We start from the raw sequence: 17,727 nt of genomic DNA on the forward strand, positions 1-17,727 counted from the left end.
GCGAGAGGTCTACGTTTAATTTGTAATATGATTGGGGCAGACGGTGCTGTAATGTAAGCCGGTGCTGTAATGTAAGGCTGTAATGTAAGACGGTGCTGTAATGTAAGGCTGTAATGTAAGACGGTGCTGTAATGTAAGGTTGTAATGTAAGACGGTGCTGTAATGTAAGACGGTGCTGTAATGTAAGACGATGCTGTAATGTAAGACGGTGCTGTAATGTAAGACGGTGCTGTAATGTAAGACGGTGCTGTAATGTAAGGCTGTAATGTAAGACGGTGCTGTAATGTAAGGCTGTAATGTAAGACGGTGCTGTAATGTAAGACGATGCTGTAATGTAAGACGGTGCTGTAATGTAAGACGGTGCTGTAATGTAAGACGGTGCTGTAATGTAAGACGGTGCTGTAATGTAAGGCGGTGCTGTAATGTAAGGCTGTAATGTAAGACGGTGCTGTAATGTAAGGCTGTAATGTAAGGCTGTAATGTAAGACGGTTCTGTAATGTAACGCTGTAATGTAAGCCGGTGCTGTAATGTAAGGCTGTAATGTAAGACGGTGCTGTAATGTAAGACGGTGCTGTAATGTAAGACGGTTCTGTACTTTTCTTTACGAGACGTGTTTGTATCTTGTCATTACAAGCTTTTATTTAATTTGCTTCCCCAGTCTTAATCCTGTTGGTCTGTCTGTATAGTAGATAGAAACGGTAGAGTGAAATTTCGGGCACTTCTAACCGATCAATTACTTTGAAATTCGGCACATGGGTCAAGACTTGGTGACAATGATGACTTAATTGGATGACTAATGAATTATTTATGAATTAATTAAAATTTTATTTAAAAAAATTAAAGTAGGCCTACTGAAAAAAAATAAACCGGGAGTGATCTCCCCTAAACTTTCTCGAATATTCTTATATAACATTACGGGGGATGGCAACGCGGGATATAGACATGATTTATAATCCATTTGTAACTACTTAAACTTTTTAAAATAGAGAATCTCGTAGAAAAATCTTGTAGAAGGCAGACAATTAAAGCTTTTACTTACATATGAAATTTCATTTATCTATCTGAAACAGTACTCAAGTTATAAGCTTTTGAAAAACTAACAGTAGCATAAGTCCCACTTCCGGTTATCGGAAATAGCTAAAAAGTTGATACAGAACTACACATTTGATATAATGCTTATATATGAGATTTCATCAACCTAGCTGTAACTGTACTCAAGTTAACGATTTCACAGACACACACACACACACACACACACACACACACACACACACACACACACAACCATACGGACAGAATTGCAAAGTCAAATTTTTCAGACTGGATTACGCGTAAAACGCCGAAATTTTGATAAATCTGGTTTTAAAATTTTTGCCCGATTAAAATAAGATTAAAATATACTCAGTATATGACGAAGTACTGAGAAGTAAAACGGTGAAAACTGTCAACATTTCATGTGATTCTTTGCACGATTTCAATAATTTTACTATACTCTGTTTACGAGAAAGTAAAAAGGAATAAAAACGTATTTATAGCAAGCTGTTAAGTAATAATTTACTAAAAAGGAGAAATAAATTATTTTCTTTAAATATATTATAATGCTCTTCTATTTAAAAAAATATAAAGAAAAGCGAGGGCCGCTTCCTAAATATTAGTACAAGTACCCAATACAAATTATAGTGACCCACGCTTTTCTTTGTAATTATTTTTAAATAGTAGAGTATTATAATATATTTAAAGAAAATCATTTATTTTCTCCTTTTTAGTGCATTATTACATAAAAGCTTTAATTAAAACTTTTTTTAAAATGCACTTTTGTTTTCCTTTGTACATGTCATATTGTACTCTGTACACGACTGTCGTGTACAACTTGACTTGTACAAGGTAACTTGTAACGTAGATATCGAATCATTCTAAAACCGTTAAAGGAAAATTTTTAAAGTGATTTCCCCTGGTAAACAGCTTGACCTCGGCGCCATCTTAAGTCATCTACCATTGCTGCTGACACTTCCGCCTTCTCCATCCACCTTGACCTTGAGCTAGAAGTGCAAACGATAGTACCGTGGTTGCACCTTTGTTTATATGTGACGTCACGTAGACAGCGTTAAAATAACTGGAGAGCCCCAGTACCCGAATCTAAAAATAACATAGCACTCAAGGGTGTCAGTTGTACTGATTGGTCGTTATTGATGCTTAAGTAACCAATGAAAATGGCGGGAACAACATCCGTTACAGTATACCAAAGACCAGAGAATCACATAAAAAATTGATTTAACCAATCCAATTCTAGCTTTAATGAACTAGTAACAAAAGTTGCAGTCTATGGCCGTTTTGGGTGGTCAGTTAATACAGGGACATTTTGTGTGTGGCTAGTCTTATTGAGACATTTTGTGTGTGGCTAGTCTTATTGAGACATTTTGTGTGTGGCTAGTCTTATTGAGACATTTTGTGAGTGGCTAGTCTTATTGGGACATTTTGTGAGTGGCTAGTTGTATTTCGTTACCTGGTGGTCTATTGTCTATTATTAGGTGTGGGACTATTGTCTGGGGGCAACTGTGATCAATGACGTGTATGTCCACTACCCCTTTTAACCTATTGTGACATCCAGTTTTAAATATCGATTTTTTTCTTCTTAAAGTGAAACATTTTCCGTATAGTCATACAACTCAGCCTCCTCCATTGCCCCGACCCCATCTCCCCCCCCACTCCCTCAAACCCTGACCTATTGCTACTTCTTACACTTCTCTCCCATGATTTCTGCGTGGTGGAGACGGAAATGATTTGAACTGCGCTGTTTTCAAACAATGAGTTGTTCTCGATTTGAACTGCGATGTTTTTGATTGTTGATGATTTGACAGGATAAGGGCCCTTCATCGCGGATTGAACAACTCGCCAAATCAAGGAAGACCACTCCGGTTTTCCCCAGCCGATGAAGTAGGACGACATTTTGATTCAGGGGACACAATCCAGCCCGTTCTATTCCACCCCCCCCCCCCTCCATCACACCCGTCATTGTGTCGTGATATTCCCCCCCCCCCCCCACCCGCCATTGTCTTGTGTCTAAACTGCTGTTTTTTGTCATGCCAGTAGAAGGACAAGCGCGATAACTCACCCAGTCAACGATTTGTTGTGACAGAAGTCAACAGCCACTCACGTCTGATCAATTGGCGGGAGCCGCGATGGGTCGTCTGCTGAGAGCGTGTGTCGTCACTTGACGTCATCAAACCGACAATGTCACATGACATCTGGAGGCGACGTAGGAAATGTCCTTGTAGAAATAGAAGAGAATAGAGGAAATAACCGCGATTGAAAGATGACATTTCTCATCTAAACTGCTGCAAACTGTCATCTTAATTAGGTCAAATAAAACCTCACAACTCTGTTCTTTCTGGGGTAACCGTAATGTGCGCTGTAGATGGGCAATGTATGAAGGACCAGCTGTATGAAGGACCAGCTATATGAAGGACCAGCTGTATGAAGGACCAGCTGTATGAAGGACCAGCTGTATGAAGGACCAGCTGTATGAAGGACCAGCTGTATGAAGGACCAGCTGTATGAAGGACCAGCTGTATGAAGGACCAGCTGTATGAAGGACCAGCTGTATGAAGGACCAGCTGTATGAAGGACCAGCTGTATGAAGGACCAGCTGTGGACCAGCTGTATGAAAGACCAGCTGTATGAAGGACCAGCTGTATGAAAGACCAGCTGTATGAAGGACCAGCTGTATGAAGGACCAGCTGTATGAAGGACCAGCTGTATGAAGGACCAGCTGTATGAAGGACCAGCTGTATGAAGGACCAGCTGTATGAAGGACCAGCTGTGGACCAGCTGTATGAAGGACCAGCTGTATGAAGGACCAGCTGTATGAAGGACCAGCTGTATGAAGGACCAGCTGTGGACCAGCTGTATGAAGGACCAGCTGTATGAAGGACCAGCTGTATGAAGGACCAGCTGTATGAAGGACCAGCTGTATGAAGGACCAGCTGTATGAAGGACCAGCTGTATGAAGGACCAGCTGTATGAAGGACCAGCTGTGGACCAGCTGTATGAAGGACCAGCTGTATGAAGGACCAGCTGTATGAAGGACCAGCTGTATGAAGGACCAGCTGTATGATTGACCTGAATCAGGCGTGAAACCATGCCGGTTATCTGTCCATCAAGGATTTGATTGGTCCCTTTACCACGTGCTACTGGGGCGCGGAGTTCATCAACAGAAAGTACATATCTGATTGGTCGATATCTGTTTATCCTTGCCCCAGTCTATTCAGAACCGTTTCACACTTGGCCCAGTCTATTCAGAGCCGTTTCACACTTGCCCCAGTCTATTCAGAGCCGTTTCACACTTGCCCCAGTCTATTCAGAGCCGTTTCACACTTGGCCCAGTCTATTCAGAGCCGTTTCACACTTGGCCCAGTCTATTCAGAGCCGTTTCACACTTGGCTCAGTCTATTGGTGAGATTTTGAAAACAAGACTAAACACCCTCCTAGATCTCCAATAGAATACCACTCAAATCACCAATGTACCCATTACCTTTCACCTCCATACAAGTCACCAATGTACCCATTACCTTTCACCTCCATACAAGTCACCAATGTACCCATTACCTTTCACCTACATACAAGTCACCAATGTACCCATTACCTTTCACCTACATACAAGTCACCAATGTACCCATTACCTTTCACCTACATACAAGTCACCAGTCCTCCCACCACCATTCACCACCCAAGCCCCCCCCCACCACCATCCAAGCCCCCCTCCACCACCCAAGCCCCCCCACCACCACCATTCACCATCCAAGCCCCCCCACCACCATTCACCACCCAAGCCCCCCCCCCCACCACCATTCACCACCCAAGCCCCCCCCCCACCACCATTCACCACCCAAGGCCCCCCCCCCTTGTTGTACTCGCTGACACAGATCAAGCCGTAAAAAATGTACGCGGCGCCCGGGTCAAAGGTCACAGATTATTATTGACGGATCACGCTTTATTGCCGCTGGTCACGTGGTTGACGTCACAGAGACGTCCACAGAGACGTCAGGTGTCAGAGGATGGACCTTCAGGTAAACCAAACTACCTGTCTCTGAACTAGGTGGGGGGGGGGGGACCCAGATACTCGCAGTTGGTGACGTCAGTTTAATCGTCCACCCCCGTTGACCTCGGATGTCTATGTGTCGGTGTCTGATTGACCTGATGACCCACATATCGAGGGGCGGGGCGTGCAATAGACCAGCAACTACCTCAAATTGTTTTCATCATGGACTACATCGACCTACATAGATCTGCCTGATGCATTCAGTTACACAAACATATTATTACATAGGCTTACACACACACACATATATATATATATATATATATATATATATATATATATATATATATATATATATATATATATATATATACTAGCCGTCCCGGCCAGGCCCTGCTCTGGCTTCTGTGAAAAACCTTTCTGTTAAAGACCATTACCTGTGTGTTTAGTAATCATCATAAACCCGGCATTGCCCACCCAAACCACAACCAACCAAAACAACAAAACGCAAACATAACGCTAACACAATTACAAATACAAACGAAAACAAAAACCTAACAACAAACCCAACCACAAACACCAATACAAACACAAAGAAAAAACAAACAAAAAAGCAAACGAAAACAAAAACCTAACAACAAACCCAACCACAAACACCAATACCAACAAAAAAAACAAAAAAACAACGAAAAAGCAAACGAAAACAAACCAAATCCAAACGCAAAACCAACCAAAAACACAAATACAAACCCAAACAAAAAAAACACAAACAAAAACGAAAAAAGAAAGAACAAAAACGAACCAAATCAAAACGAAACCACTAACGCAAACCCACCTAAACACAAAGAATCACCTGTTTTAGCTTAATGAACGACTATAGTACCCCAACTTATTCATAGTCTTTTGCACTCACTTAAACGAACGCGCCTGTTTCAATTTGATGAACAATTTTAATACTCCAAGCTTATCCGTAAAATACCTACAACATTTGCACTTGATCAATCCCCGCTAATTATGTAATTATTTTTTTTCCCAACACCAAAACAAAGTAATTAAAAAGTAAATTATTTTCGACTAATGCAATGGTTTTATAAAGGGAAGTAATTTTGTTTTCCTAATTTATCAAAGGGAAGTAAGTGCTATAGGACTAAATAAAGACATAATTAGAATTTTTGTAAAAGATGATATTTTTTTTAAACTTGTGTTTAATGAACATGCCGACAATTATTACTGTAATTTGAAAAATGAAAATGATTTCCCAACACTTTCAATGGTAATTTTTTTGCTCATAAATTTAGACAAATGCGCACGATAATTTTCTAACACTTAAATTCGTACAATTCCAACGACATACAAATGCATTACATACAGAACTGAGCTTTATATATTAGATATATATAGTGCACCGTCAAAACGGCCCCGTTAATTATGACCCCGTCAAATCGAACCCCGACAAAACGACCCAGTCAAAATAGCCCCGTCAAAAAGCCCCCGACTTATTAGCGCCCGACAAAGGGCTCCCGATATTTAGGCTCCCGACAAATGGACTCCTTAAATATTGACTCCAGATATACAGGCTCAGGACATATTGGCTCCCGACAAATGGGCTCCCGACAAATTGGCTTCCGACAAAATGACTACCGACATATTGGCTCCATACAAATGAATCGTATGACCACTATTGGCATAATAGGGCTGGTAAGTAGGTCACCAACCAGTTCTATGACTGAAGCAGTGTTTATTGAGCCGTAGAACTGGTTGGTGACCTACTTACCAGCCCTATTGTAACCATTTTGTCCTACCTCCACTACCACTATAACCTCTTTTAAATGCCTAAATGACATTATTTTTCATGAACCAACATCAATTCACAAACAAATCGAGCCATTAACAGCTAAATTCCACCAATTCTAATATTTAGATAATGTTTAATTTACAACAGTAAAGACATGTTGCTTAAAAGTGAGCACAGAAGTGTAAATGTATGATATACATGATGTTTACAGGATAATTGCATTTTGATAACCTACAATCATACTGCCGGTAGGAATGTACAGAGTCTTCCCTCTCCCCACGCAATGAGTTTGAGCCGACTCAATTATGGATGTCATAGATAGATGACCCTTAAATTAGAACATACTATTTCTTATAATAGATAAACTAATACAAATATAAGGCCTGCCGAACAAGAGATGCATACGTAGTATTATTTACTTAAGAGTGTTGGATAAGCTAACTCTAAAGAATATTGATGGGGGGGGGGGGGGGGTCTCACTGACAAAAGTTTGGAAGGACCTGGGACAAACTGTGGCAACATTACACTATTTGTGATGTCAGAACTGTGTCATTACACTATTTGTGATGTCAGAACTGTGTCATTACACTATTTGTGATGTCAGAACTGTGTCATTACACTATTTGTGATGTCAGAACTGTGTCATTACACTATTTGTGATGTCAGAACTGTGTCATTACACTATTTGTGATGTAAGAACTAGCTGTGTAATACACTATTTGTGATGTCAGAACTAGATGTGTCATTACACTATTTGTAATGTCAGAACTATGTCATTACACTATTTGTGATGTCAGAACTGTGTCATTACACTATTTGTGATGTCAGAACTGTGTCATTACACTATTTGTGATGTCAGAACTGTGTCATTACACTATTTGTGATGTAAGAACTAGCTGTGTAATATACTATTTGTGATGTCAGAACTAGATGTGTCATTACACTATTTGTGATGTCAGAACTGTGTCATTACACTATTTGTGATGTCAGAACTGTGTCATTACACTATTTGTGATGTCAGAACTGTGTCATTACACTATTTGTGATGTAAGAACTAGCTGTGTAATACACTATTTGTGATGTCAGAACTAGATGTGTCATTACACTATTTGTAATGTCAGAACTATGTCATTACACTATTTGTGATGTCAGAACTGTGTCATTACACTATTTGTGATGTCAGAACTGTGTCATTACACTATTTGTGATGTCAGAACTGTGTCATTACACTATTTGTGATGTAAGAACTAGCTGTGTAATACACTATTTGTGATGTCAGAACTAGATGTGTCATTACACTATTTGTGATGTCAGAACTGTGTCATTACACTATTTGTGATGTCAGAACTGTGTCATTACACTATTTGTGATGTCAGAACTGTGTCATTACACTATTTGTGATGTAAGAACTAGCTGTGTAATACACTATTTGTGATGTCAGAACTAGATGTGTCATTACACTATTTGTAATGTCAGAACTATGTCATTACACTATTTGTGATGTCAGAACTGTTTCATTACACTATTTGTGATGTCAGAACTGTGTCATTACACTATTTGTGATGTCAGAACTGTGTCATTACACTATTTGTGATGTAAGAACTAGCTGTGTAATACACTATTTGTGATGTCAGAACTAGATGTGTCATTACACTATTTGTGATGTCAGAACTGTGTCATTACACTATTTGTGATGTCAGAACTGTGTCATTACACTATTTGTGATGTCAGAACTGTGTCATTACACTATTTGTGATGTCAGAACTGTGTCATTACACTATTTGTGATGTCAGAACTAACTGTGTCATTACACTATGTGATGTAAGAACTAACTGTGTCATTACACTATGTGATGTAAGAACTAGCTGTGTAATACACTATTTGTGCTGTCAGAACTGTGTCATTACACTATTTGTGATGCACGGTTAAAATAGTATTTGTGTTGTTTGTTACTATGGAGCAATATATTGTTCGTTTCTATATCTTATTTTTTAGGACCATCCAGTGGTATACTGTTTGTTTTTTAACAACGAAGTCAGTATATTTTTAGCCGCAATGACAGGATGGTTGTGGGCTAGATGCCATTAGGGCGTGCCTTGTAACGAGGTTACCAATAGTTTCTCAAGGATTAAAACAGCGCCCAATTAGTTGCATCTGACAAGCCGGAAACTGGCCAGAAAAATATGTGAGAAATTCGTGCGGCGTCAATTCGGCCAATGACGAAACGGCCCCGTCAAAACGACCCCGACAAAACGGGCCCGTCAAAACGACCCCGTCAAATCGGCCCCGTCAAAAGGGCCAGCGACATATGGACCCCGTCATATAGGCTCCCGACAAATAGGCTACCGTCATTTAGGATCCCGACAAATAGGCTCCCGTTATATAGGCTCCCGACAAAAAGGCTCCAGTCAATAAGGCTCCCGACAAATAGGCTCCCGTCATTTTGGCTCCCGACATATAGGCTCCCGTCATTTAGTTTTTTCCACAAAACGGCCGCCGTCATTACGACTCACGACAAATAGGCTCCCGCCATTTAGTTTCTCCACAAAACGGCCCCCGTCATTACGACTCCCGACAAATAGGCTAGCGTCATTTTGGCTCACGACAAAAAGGCTTCTGTCAATTTGGCTCCAGACAAAAGGACCTCTGATAATACCGTTTCTGTAGAGACTAAGTCGCCCGGTGAAGCGGTCTCATTGAATATGACACCTGCCAGATATAGATATAGATAGATATAGATATAGATATAGATATAGATATAGATATAGATATAGATATAGATATAGATATAGATATAGATATAGATATAGATATAGATATAGATATAGATATAGATATAGATATAGATATAGATATAGATATAGATATAGATATAGATATAGATATAGATATAGATATAGATATAGATATAGATATAGATATAGATATAGATATAGATATAGATATAGATATAGATATAGATATAGATATAGATATAGATATAGATATAGATATAGATATAGATATAGATATAGATATAGATATAGATATAGATATAGATATAGATATAGATATAGATATAGATATAGATATAGATATAGATATAGATATAGATATAGATATAGATATAGATATAGATATAGATATAGATATAGATATAGATATAGATATAGATATAGATATAGATATAGATATAGATATAGATATAGATATAGATATAGATATAGATATAGATATAGATATAGATATAGATATAGATATAGATATAGATATAGATATAGATATAGATATAGATATAGATATAGATATAGATATAGATATAGATATAGATATAGATATAGATATAGATATAGATATAGATATAGATATAGATATAGATATAGATATAGATATAGATATAGATATAGATATAGATATAGATATAGATATAGATATAGATATAGATATAGATATAGATATAGATATAGATATAGATATAGATATAGATATAGATATAGATATAGATATAGATATAGATATAGATATAGATATAGATATAGATATATATATATATATATATATAGAGAGAGAGAGAGATGTCGATGTCGATGTCGATGTCGATGTCGATGTCGATGTCGATGTCGATGTCGATGTCGATGTAGATTTAGATGTAGATGTAGATGTAGATGTAGATGTAGATGTAGATGTAGATGTAGTGGTAGATGTAGATGTAGATGTATGTTACGGTTATATTGCTGCAGTGAGAGGATTTGAGTCACTTGACTCGGCCAACTATCATTTGGTTCATCCCTAATATCAGGGCGAGGAGTTCTGACCTTGGGGACCAACAAGGCTATCTCACGTTCAGTCTAGCATATGGCGCTCAGATATAATGCAACTCAATATTCCTAGTCTAATACTTTATTCATACATATATTATACATCTATCTATCTCCCAACTTGAGGCATACGGAACAGTACACGTTCTTTTCATACCGACGATCTAGCTTAGACTCCCTCACACATCAACTCATAGCAACAAAACTCTCTACCCTAAAACGTCACTATCTTTCGTACCGCGTCACACATTCACTCGTTCAATATACGGGGAGAAGGGTCCACGCTGTACCTTCCTAACTGCAATATGCTTGTACAGGGGCGTAGCGAGGGGGGGGGGGGGGGGCGGGGGATGCGGACCGCACCGGGTGACACCATTTAGGGGGGTGACACAAAGGCAAAAATAGCAAAATATATAGAGAAAAAGTTGAGGGGGTGGGGGTGCAAATCGAAAGTTTGGGGGGGGGGGTGCAAATCGAAAACTTGAAAGTTTGTCCCCGGGAAGGGTCGCAACGCCTCTGGGGGGGAGGTGACACCATTAAGTGCCGCACCGGGTGACACCCGACCTCGCTACGCTACTGTGCTTGTAGATTATCAAAACAAAATGCTGTTATCATGTTAACATCATGTATATCATACATTTACACTTCTGTGGACGCTTTTAAGCAACAGATCTATTCTGTTGTAAATTAAACATTATCAAAACTTTAGAATTGGTGGAATTTAGCTGTTAAGGGCTCTATTTGTTTGTGAATTAATGTTGGTTCATGAAAAAATAATTTCATTCGGGCATTAAAAAGAGGTTATGGTGGTATTCTAGGTAGGACACAATGGTTACTTTTATGCCAATAGTGGTCATATCATTCATTTTTCTGGAGCCAATATGTCGGGAGTCATTTTGTCAAAAGCCAATAAGTCGAGAGCCCAATTGCCGGGAGCCAATATGTCGGGAGCCCATTTGTCGGTAGCCAAAATGTCGTGAGCCCATTTGCCGGGAGCCCATTCGTCTTGAGCCCTTATGTCGGGAGCCAATATGTCGGGAGCCGCTTTGTCGGGAGCCAATATGTCCCGAGCCTATTTGTCAGGGGTTAATATGTCGGGAGTCCATTTGTCGGGAGCCTAAATATCGGGAGCCCATTTGTCGGGAGCCTATATGTCGCAAGTCAATATGACGGGAGCCCATTTGACGGGAGCCAATAAGTCGGGGCCCTTTTGACGGGGCTATTTTGACGGGGTCGGTTTGTCGGGAGTCGAGTTGACGGGGTCGTATTAACGGGGCCGTTTTGACGGGGCCGATTTGTCCCGGGCCGTTTTGACAGGGCACCGAGAAATTCGACTAAACGCTGGAAAGTTTGACTCCACGTCGATGATAAACTAGAGATAAAAAAATAATTAATAAATAATCTAAAACCCATCCTCTAATACAGAATACATCTCTACCTGTATGCCTTGTTTTCTTAATGATATAATACCGAAAGAGGTGGCGTATTTTGGTAACGGTCGGATATTCCCGATGCGTTGACAAGACAAAGGGCGTAAGTTTGTTTGGTTGAATCCGGTTTAGTTTTTCAACTCTGTATTGCAAACACCAGATTAAAAAATACTTTTCCACTTGTCGGCATAGTCGGTGGTGGGCTGGTGGGGTAGGATGCGAACAACGTCTTACAACTGGAAGGGAGGGGGAGGGACGGGGCAGGACGCCAACCCCATCTACAAATTACTGTCGTTTTTCTGTCATTTATCGAGGAGACTGTCATAGCAGCTCATCCATCTGCTGCCAGCACCGCTAGAAAACAGCCTTGTTTTTTTTTTATTTACCCGGATACAACGGGAGTCTGTGCTGAAGGTCACACTATCGCTTCTCTACCATCTTGCTATCCGGGCTACCAACCTCTGTCAATGGCTACAACAACCAGACGGTAGCCTCAGACTGCTACCACAACCAGACGGTAGCCTCAGACAACTAACACAACCAGACGGTAGCCTCAGACTGCTACCACCAGACGGTAGCCTCAGACTGCTACCACAACCAGACGGTAGCCTCAGACTGCTACCACCAGACGGTAGCCTCAGACTGCTACCACAACCAGACGGTAGCCTCAGACTGCTAACACAACCAGACGGTAGCCTCAGACTGCTACCACCAGACGGTAGCCTCAGACTGCTACCACCAGACGGTAGCCTCAGACTGCTACCACAACCAGACGGTAGCCTCAGACTGCTACCACAACCAGACGGTAGCCTCGCTACCACCAGACGGTAGCCTCAGACTGCTACAACCAGACGGTAGCCTCAGACTGCTACCACCAGACGGTAGCCTCAGACTGCTACCACCAGACTGTAGCCTCAGACTGCTACCACCAGACGGTAGCATCAGACTGCTACCACAACCAGACGGTAGCCTCAGACTGCTACCACCAGACGGTAGCCTCAGACTGCTACAACAACCAGACGGTAGCCTCAGATTGCTACAACCTGACGGTAGCCTCAGAGTGCTACCACCAGACGGTAGCCTCAGACTGCTACCACAACCAGACGGTAGCCTCAGACTGCTACCACAACCAGACGGTAGCCTCAGACTGCTACCACCAGACGGTAGCCTCAGACTGCTACCACCAGACGGTAGCCTCAGACTGCTACCACAACCAGACGGTAGCCTCAGACTGCTACCACCAGACGGTAGCCTCAGACTGCTACCACAACCAGACGGTAGCCTCAGACTGCTACCACAACCAGACGGTAGCCTCAGACTGCTACCACCAGACGGTAGCCTCAGACTGCTACCACCAGACGGTAGCCTCAGACTGCTACCACAACCAGACGGTAGCCTCAGACTGCTACCACCAGACGGTAGCCTCAGACTGCTACCACCAGACGGTAGCCTCAGACTGCTACAACAACCAGACGGTAGCCTCAGACTGCTACAACAACCAGACGGTAGCCTCAGACTGCTACCACCAGACGGTAGCCTCAGACTGCTACCACAACCAGACGGTAGCCTCAGACTGCTACCACAACCAGACGGTAGCCTCAGACTGCTACCACCAGACGGTAGCCTCAGACTGCTACCACCAGACGGTAGCCTCAGACTGCTACCACAACCAGACGGTAGCCTCAGACTGCTACCACCAGACGGTAGCCTCAGACTGCTACCACAACCAGACGGTAGCCTCAGACTGCTACCACAACCAGACGGTAGCCTCAGACTGCTACCACCAGACGGTAGCCTCAGACTGCTACCACAACCAGACGGTAGCCTCAGACTGCTACCACCAGACGGTAGCCTCAGACTGCTACCACCAGAAGGTAGCCTCAGACTGCTACCACCAGACGGTAGCCTCAGACTGCTACCAACAGACGGTAGCCTCAGACTGCTACCACAACCAGACGGTAGCCTCAGACTGCTACCACAACCAGACGGTAGCCTCAGACTGCTACCACCAGACGGTAGCCTCAGACTGCTACCACAACCAGACGGTAGCCTCAGACTGCTACCTCAACCAGACGGTAGCCTCAGACTGCTACAACAACCAGACGGTAGCCTCAGACTGCTACCACCAGACGGTAGCCTCAGACTGCTACCACAACCAGACGGTAGCCTCAGACTGCTACCACAACCAGACGGTAGCCTCAGACTGCTACCACAACCAGACGGTAGCCTCAGACTGCTACCACCAGACGGTAGCCTCGGACTGCTACCACCAGACGGTAGCCTCAGACTGCTACCACAACCAGACGGTAGCCTCAGACTGCTACCACAACCAGACGGTAGCCTCAGACTGCTACCACAGACGGTAGCCTCAGACTGCTACCACAACCAGACGGTAGCCTCAGACTGCTACCACCAGACGGTAGCCTCAGACTGCTACCACAACCAGACGGTAGCCTCAGAGTGCTACCACCAGACGGTAGCCTCAGACTGCTACCACAACCAGACGGTAGCCTCAGACTGCTACAACAACCAGACGGTAGCCTCAGACTGCTACCACCAGACGGTAGCCTCAGACTGCTACCACAACCAGACGGTAGCCTCAGACTGCTACCACAACCAGACGGTAGCCTCAGACTGCTACCACAACCAGACGGTAGCCTCAGACTGCTACCAACAGACGGTAGCCTCAGACTGCTACCACCAGACGGTAGCCTCAGACTGCTACCACAACCAGACGGTAGCCTCAGACTGCTACCACAACCAGACGGTAGCATCAGACTGCTACCACCAGACGGTAGCCTCAGACTGCTACCACAACCAGACGGTAGCCTCAGACTGCTACCACAACCAGACGGTAGCCTCAGACTGCTACCACAACCAGACGGTAGCCTCAGACTGCTACCACAACCAGACGGTAGCCTCAGACTGCTACCACAACCAGACGGTAGCCTCAAACTGCTACCACAACCAGACTGTAGCCTCAGACTGCTACCATAACAACTGCAGTAAATCCAGACGGATAGAACTAGACACAAAAGGTTGTGAGCTATAAATAACCCCACGCGACAAGGCTGGTCATGTTAGCTGGATAAATATTTACACATGTGTGTTGTTGTCATGGTAACCAGCTGTACACACACAAATATGCACTCTGAAAATAATTCACACGACCATCAAAACATCTTGCCAGATTTCTGTTGCAAAATGTTCAAACTGTTGTGTAATGACAGCTGGCTGTCCAACCAAACTTGTGTAATGACAGCTGGCTGTCCAACCAAACTTGTGTAATGACAGCTGGCTGTCCAACTGTTGTGTAATAACAGCTGGCTGTCCAACCAAACTGTTGTGTAATGACAGCTGACTGTCCAACCAAACTTGTGTAATGACAGCTGGCTGTCCAACCAAACTTGTGTAATGACAGCTGGCTGTCTACCCAAACTTGTGTAATGACAGCTGACTGTCCAACCAAACTTGTGTAATGACAGCTGGCTGTCCAACTGTTGTGTAATGACAGCTGGCTGTCTACCCAAACTTGTGTAATGACAGCTGGCTGTCCAACCAAACTGTTGTGTAATGACAGCTGGCTGTCTACCCAAACTTGTGTAATGACAGCTGACTGTCCAACCAAACTTGTGTAATGACAGCTGGCTGTCCAACTGTTATGTAATGACAGCTGGCTGTCTACCCAAACTTGTGTAATGACAGCTGGCTGTCCAACCAAACTGTTGTGTAATGACTGCTGGCTGTCCAACCAAACTTGTGTAATGACAGCTGGCTGTCCAACTGTTGTGTAATGACAGCTGGCTGTCTACCCAAACTTGTGTAATGACAGCTGGCCGTCTAACCAAACTTGTGTAATGACAGCTGACTGTCCAACCAAACTGTTGTGTAATGACAGCTGGCTGTCTACCCAAACTGTTGTGTAATGACAGCTGGCTGTCCAACCAAACTGTTGTGTAATGACAGCTGGCTGTCTACCCAAACTTGTGTAATGACAGCTGGCTGTCCAACCAAACTGTTGTGTAATGACAGCTGGCTGTCCAACTGTTGTGTAATGACAGCTGGCTGTCCAACTGTTGTGTAATGACAGCTGGCTGTCCAACCAAACTTGTGTAATGACAGCTGGCTGTTCAACCAAACTGTCAAGAAAGCAGGACTCCTGTTAACTTGAGTTCCGATCGCGTGCTTGTTCAAGCGAACATTTTCGGTCAACATAGTTGTCGCTCCTGTGTGATTGTACGTGTGGGTATATATATGTGTGTGTGTGTGGGGGGGTGAGGATTTTATTTATTCAAGAAAACAGTCGACATGCGTCTCCGGTAAGATTGCAGTATCTAATGGTATAGACCAGTGTAGAGGTCGGAGGATCTAATGATATAGACTAGTGTCTAATGACAGACTTGTTTAAGTTGTATAATCCAAAAAAACCTACTTGCGTTTTGTCTGCATAAGGAAATAAACCATTTTACTCGCAGACTGAAAAAGTGACAGTTTTAGAAATATGACACTAAAGTGACATTGAGTCAGTATTTTACGTCCTCATTGACGTGAGAACAATTTCCTGACCGGATATTTTTTGTTTGAGCCGCCGTTCAAGAAATATCAAGCACAGGGCGGCCATAGGCACCGAACGATCAGCATTGGAAGCCGCAGTGAGCACAACGGAAGTGAAACTGGAGGGATCGCTAGAGACTGCCGAGTACCGGAAGCTCCTAGCTCAGTCTTTTGTTGGGAAAGTGCGGATGTCCTGCTAGTCCTAGACGGTTGGTGTGGTCTTGTCACCCGCCACACACAAAAACCTGTCTGGCTGTATCACGTGACTCTCTATTACCTTTGTCGACTGGCACGCGATTGATACCATGACGTGACATCCGGCACTTGAGTGACCAAAGCCTTCAATCTTCACACTCTCTCTCCATGACAGACACCTCAAGAGGTGGATTGCCTTATGTAACACGGAAACATATGCAAATTATCGAGACACTTCTGCCCACTCTCAGAATATCTAGAAACTACTGCCCACTCTCAGAATATCTAGAAACTTCTGGTCACTCTCAGAATATCTAGAAACTTCTGGTCACTCTAGAATATCTAGATACTAATGGATTATTATAACTGATTGGAACATTCGACACTGGTTTTTACAAAACTGCTAATTTCAAAAGCTGTCAATTATGTTAAATGAGCGACAAATTGGATACAAACACGCTAACCAAAATGTACCCATTTAGTTTTAGTTAGATTATATCGTCAAAATTGCTAGATCCATAAATTGATGATTTCTTATCTTCCCAAGATAAATCTATCTTAGTCGCTAAAGAAATTACAAGCTAACTAGTATAGCCTAACGGTTTTGGGCCTATTGTAATTTTTAAAAAATTGCGTATGCAATAGGTGGTAGAACGCGCGACTGCTAACCCTAAAGACCTGAGCTCTGATACCTAGCTCAAAGCAGAGAACACCCAACTCAGATGGGTATCTCACTCTCTCTCTCTCTCTCTCATTTTTAAAACTTAAGGCGGCTAAGCATAGATCTAGATATTAGACATAGAAACTGATCAGAATGTCTCCTCATTTGCTGAGATCAACTAAATATGTGAACTCTACCTAATATTTCCTATGATCACCAGGTCCGAATGGGCAACTAAGAAATGCATCTAGGGAAT

The sequence above is a fragment of the Physella acuta genome, unplaced genomic scaffold (genome assembly GCF_028476545.2).
Source record: "Physella acuta isolate Inbredline_101_S28 unplaced genomic scaffold, ASM2847654v3 ptg000208l, whole genome shotgun sequence".
Classification (NCBI taxonomy): domain Eukaryota; kingdom Metazoa; phylum Mollusca; class Gastropoda; family Physidae; genus Physella; species Physella acuta.